The following is a 6,095-nucleotide window of genomic DNA, read 5'->3' on the forward strand; positions in this document are numbered from 1 at the left end:
ACATGCCTGGTTATCTCCCTCTGGTTATCTCCCTCTCTGCCGTAAGGACTCAGATATATGCATAAGCTTGGAGTCTATATTCGTAACACCCTCCCCCTGACTAAAGAAACAAATATAGAATCAGACAACCAGGTCTTTATGTGCTTCAGACTAAATATGCAACATAATATTAGCTACTTGTATTTTCTCTACCGCTCCTCCTCAACCCAGAACTGTACTCTAATAAACAAAGTCTCTGACAGCATAGATATAGCACTCTCCCTCGATACTAGTGCACAAGTACATGTATTTGGTGACTTAAATGTCCACCACAGTAACTGGCTTGGATTCTTTACTTACACAGACGTAGCTGGAAACACAACACGGCTTCTCTATATCTCATTGACACAGAAAAATAATTAAATTAAAAAAATGATAGAAATTATACAAACGTTCACGATAGGACTGTACAGATACACGGCCAGAAAAAAAGAAAACCAGCACTCCCTACCTCCCTCCAACTACCTGACGTTATTTTCAAATAGCCTTTTAACTTTCTGACATTTTGGGCTTCCGTAGAATCCATGCTTAGATGACTTTTTTGTTTTTGTTTGTGTGAAGTAAGAATCTCTTATATTCGGAGTCTAATTAAGCTATTTTTGTACAAACAAGGTTGTTTTTTTTTCTATTTAATTTAATCTTAGAATTTTATTAATTATCTTTGAAACAGACCCAGAAAACTTTTTATCTTTTAAGGGATTTTACAATGAATTTATTTAACTTCAAAATTTAATTGAACTTTCAATTTCTGAATGTTGCCGTGAGAACATTTTTCATTATAAATTTTTTTTCACGTGGACAAATATTTTTTCCTTTTGGAAATTAACTTTAGGTTTTAATCTTTCAAATAAAATCAAAAAGTAGTCGGAAACCTACAAAAAAAATTATGATAAACGGACTTTCAAAACTATGTCCCTCTATCATTTTTCCACCATTATTGTCCTTACCTACCATAAAGATTGAAAGTGTTTTTGATCCCAGTGTTACACTTTTTTTTAAATTTTAATCTTTGTAAAAAATAAACAAGTTTATTACTTTATTATTGAAATAAAAGCAAAACGAATTTAGTCACAGCTTTCAGCTAAGAATTCTTTTTGGCAAATTAAATTTTACAAGTTATATTTTTCTTTAAAATTTGAATTTTGTAACACAATAACAATGTAACACTAGAAAATATTTGTAAAATGTAGAAATCCTGATCATTATGATCGACTATTGCTTGTTTTGTTAGTTTTGTTTTTTAAATTAAACTTGGAACTGTTGCTTTGACTAATTAAACCCTTAATGACCGAGAACTATTTTTTCAATACAGTGTACTAAATAATTTTCTCAGTTTTTTAGGATTTAATTAGACGTACATAAAATCATGTTTAATTTTTAGTCATGCATAATTAGTAAACTCAAGGCACGACTAATCTAAAAGAATAAGCTTGTGTATTTTTTAAAAGATTTTTAACGAAAAAATGTGGAACACAAAATTGGAAAAAATAATTGTTTCAGTTTTTAAGAAGTTCATTTTGTAAATAAATACTGTGTATCTATTTACCTTCTGCCTTAAGAGAAAATATTTTTAAAAATGATGTATTTTTGTAAATACTTTTTATATTTATCTAAAAATATATTTGCCAAAAAATAACCTCTCGACTGAAATATCAATGAACATTCCGCCATCTGTTTGCATGGGTGAAACAGTGTTTCCTTAGATCTAGCGTCTATTTTAAAACTTGAAATAGTTTCAATTAAGTTATTTCATTTTAAAAGCATATAGTGAAACTGTTTGTGAAATAACGATTCACTACACGTAGTTTAATGGATAAATTTTTTAAGTTTACCTACTGTATTTTTTCGTCTTATCCAGTGTTTTCCTATACAATGTTTACTTCTTAAATATATTGAAAATAAAACGTAAAATAAAAAAAATGAGAAAATCCATGCATTGTTCAAACATTTAAGTAATTTTTAAAAAATTCAGTAAAAATCTAGTAAATGTTTTCAATTACGAAAGAAAATTGTTGATAAAATAACTTAACTTTCGCTCATTGTTTCTTCTATGGAATAGAATGGACTGCATAAATGATTGAGAGTTGAAACCAAAGTCGTTTGTGTTTCTCCTCTAATTGATAGGATTGATTTCTCCAACTTTTCTATATTTTATACTATTATTTTTTGTACTTCTTGAAATTATTAAACTTGTATATTATGTAACTTTACATTTGTTTAGTTTCTCTTCCACTCATATATATGTGTGTGTGTGTGTGTGTAAGTGTGTAAATATATATGCATATGTTGTGGAGACTTAACCATACACAATATATGAATTCTTCTGAATGGTATAAATATACAGAGAAGTAACTGCTCACCGTGTGTATCTCATAGTATAGTGGTGCTAAATACTACATTAAATAAGTACTACTACTACTACAATTTTTGTTCTCTATTCTGTCTTGTTGTAAATACAAATTCCACTTTTCTAAGCTATATCTGTGTCCAAGTCTTTCTCAACAATAATAACTACAAAAAGAACACATCCTATAAAAGAAAACTGATGAAAGCTTAGTCCAATAACAAGAATTACAAAAACAGCATAGCCAAATAGAAGAGTGATTGCAAAAAGATCCAGAATTACTTCTCAAAAGCCTGAACTATAAACCACATACTGAGAGCAACACAACATTTTTACACAATACTATATGCAACACCATGGAGAATGTTGTGTTAAGATACAACTCTAACCTATGGTTAGGCTTTAATGAGCTAAATTACCCCCACATACACCTATGGGATAGAAACAATAAACAAATGTTAGATGTATTGCTAAACCACCAATATTAAATAAACATGCAATTACATCACATTAGAAAAAAACTATATCAATAAATAACAAGAGTAATATCACTCATCACCTTGCAACAATATATCCAACACTATCCTCATAAAACATCCTTAGGTTTAAACTAGTCAGCTGACATAAACAAAAGAAGCAGTGTTGCTAATATATAATACAATATTAATTGAATATAGTACATTTTACACTAGAATTTATATTACATTCTCCTCTACCTAAAACAATGGCCCCACCAAAGGAAATAATACATTATGCACACATACATTACAAGTTCAGCCTATCTACAGATTTTATAATACAATATGACCTTTGTAGTACAGGCTCAGATGTTTTAGTTTCTGGAGTAGATGGACCAGTACTCAGCTCCAAGACATGCTCAATACTCTTCATAGGTGTTTAGGCTCTTCACTGGAAGTGTCAATGTTAGATGCTATAGATTCTGATGGAAATGAAGCTAAGTGCTTTATAAATACAGTAGTCTCTCTTCCATCACAACACTTCACATAAGCAAAGTGCGGATTTGACTGTACAAGCTCTACCTCATCAACAACACTTTTAAAATGATGAATATGCCTCTTCAAAAGCGCATATTTGTTGTAAGTAAAACAAATACTGTATACCCTTTAAATAAGATTTTTATTAGCACAAAAGAATGATACGTCGGGTCCGATGTCAACACTATAAAGTAACATGGAGTAGTATACAGAGCTAGCGCTTCATCAGGGAGAGTACTATTGGGAAATTTTGTATTCATATGAAACACAATACAACATTCTCCCCTCCATTAAATTAGAAAGTTCCTGCCGTGGGTGCAAATTTCATTCAAGTATTAGTGTATGAAGGTGGGTTGATCAAAACCAATGCAAGGAATGTAGTTTTATAGTTCAGGTTCGCAATGTTAAAACTCACTAATTCAGCCAACACAAGGAGTGCAATTTAATAGTTCTGATGCACAAAATAAATTTAATCAAGATTCACTAAACTCTAGAATCATAAATTCAACTTATCTGGTGGTCTTCTACTACATTCTGACCATCGCATAACAGCTGGTTCTACTGGCGGGGGTGAATTTTCCTCTTGCTGATCTGCTGGTGTATCATTCCAGTTTTCCGAGACATGTGGGTGATCGGTGAATTGGAAGTCTTTCAATGGGACCAAGTCACGTGTAGATACACTCATCTGCCTACCCTCATTAGATTGAACAAAAACATAATGGGGGTTAGCATCTAGAAGTTCAACCTTATCAACCAGAGATTGTGTCTCCACACTAAAACAAAACCAGATTTGGTCATCCAAGATGGTACCGCTGTCCCGGACACTGATTTTCTTGGGTGTTTAAACAGGCGCTCATGAGGTGTCTCATTTGTGGCTGTGGATATTAGACCGAATGGAATGGAGGGAGTCTGCTAAAACCTCTTCCCAGTGTTCAGTCGGCAAAACTTTGCCTTCCAATGCTAATGAAATAGTTTTCCACATTCATTCGCTCCACTTGACAATTCCCCTGCAGGTGATATGGAGTGCTGTAGCTGATGGAGATCCCTTTGCCGTGCATATAATTCTTGTACTCAGCACTCTTAAAACAACTCCCATTATCTGAATAAACTTGGCTGAGCGTGCCAAATATAGAAAACAGGTGGGAGCAAGATTGCAGTACACTCTGGGTACTTGTGTCTTTACAAGGGTATACAAATGGGGAGCGGCTGTATTCATCGACTAATACCAACATATACTTATTTGGGGTAGATGAAGGTAGGGGTCCTTTAAAATTGAGGTTCAACCTCTCGAAAGGTTGAATTGATTTGATTAAATGCCCATCAACAGGGCGGAAAAATCTTGGTTTCCACTTGTTGCAAACAATACAGTCCTTTGTCATCTGCTGAATATCCTCAAGAGAGTAAGGGAGGTTTCTACTCTTTATGAAGACCATCATCCTTGTAATCCTAGGATGGCACAAGGATCGATGCAAATTGAGGCGGTTGTTTCTACTATTCACAGTAGCGCAAGAAGCATGTGTCAATGCGTCAGCTACAAGATTATCTATTGCCCTGGTGAGAATAATGTTGAAATTGGAGCATGGAAGCTCCAATCTCCAACGGAGAAATTTATTGTTTTTTATTCGACTATGGTGATTTTGGTCGTAAACAAATTTTACTGATTTCTGATCAGTAATAAGCTTGAAGTGCTTCCCCAAGAGGTAATGGCGCCAATATCTAACTGCTTCTATAATGGCAGCCACTTCCTTTTCAACAGCTGGATGGTTTAGTTCGGAGCCGTGTAGAGTTTGCGAGAAAAAAACCAACTGGTCTACCATTTTGGTTGAGGACTCCAGAAAGAGCACAATCAGAGGCATCAGTCTCCAACTCAAGGGGAGCATTCTCGTCGATAGTTTTTATTACAGCTGATTCAATATCTAGCTTTAGACTGTTAAATGCATTTCGAGCTTCCTGATTAAGGGGAAATAAATTGGTCTTAAGAAGAGGCCGAATCTTATCAGAATACATATGGATCCACTTTGAATAATATGGGAAAAACCCCAGGGCTCGCTTGAGTGAGTTGCCGTCAGTTGGATAAGGGAGTTCTTTTAAAGGCTTCAAGCTCTCTGGGTCAGGTTTAATTTGTCCGTTAACTTTTCTTTGTTGTACGTAATTTTCCATTTTTCTGTTACTTTGATAAATTTTGCCAGATTCTCATAGTGTTGCGTCTGATCCTTTCCACAGATGAAAATATTGTCCAGGTATCCAAAGGTGTCGTGTAAGTCCTCAAACTAATAATTTCATTGACAATTCACTGAAAACAAGCAACTCTGTTTGTAACCCCAAAGGATATTCGGGTGAACTGATACAAACCAGAGTTAGCTTCAAAAGCAGTGAAGGGTTTGTCATTCTCATTGATCGGGATCTGGTGATACGCATTCTTCAGGTCGATTGGGCTGAATACTGAGCAACCTTATTTACTACGTCATCCAGCTGGGGCAGGGGGTAGGCATCAAGGCTTGTGTACTTATTCACAGTTTCATAATAATCAATGACCATTCTCTTTTTCTGATTATCGGATTTAACCACGACCACTTGTGCCCTCCAGGGGGAGCTTGAGGTTTCGATGATCCCCTCCTTTAAAAGGCGCTTAACTTCTGAGTCAATGAACTTGCTATCACTTGAGCTATAACGTCTAGACTTGGTGGTAACCAGTTTGCAGTTCTTATTTATATTAG

The sequence above is a fragment of the Euprymna scolopes genome, chromosome 7 (assembly GCF_053919585.1).
Source record: "Euprymna scolopes isolate OS-2025 chromosome 7, ASM5391958v1, whole genome shotgun sequence".
Taxonomy (NCBI): domain Eukaryota; kingdom Metazoa; phylum Mollusca; class Cephalopoda; order Sepiida; family Sepiolidae; genus Euprymna; species Euprymna scolopes.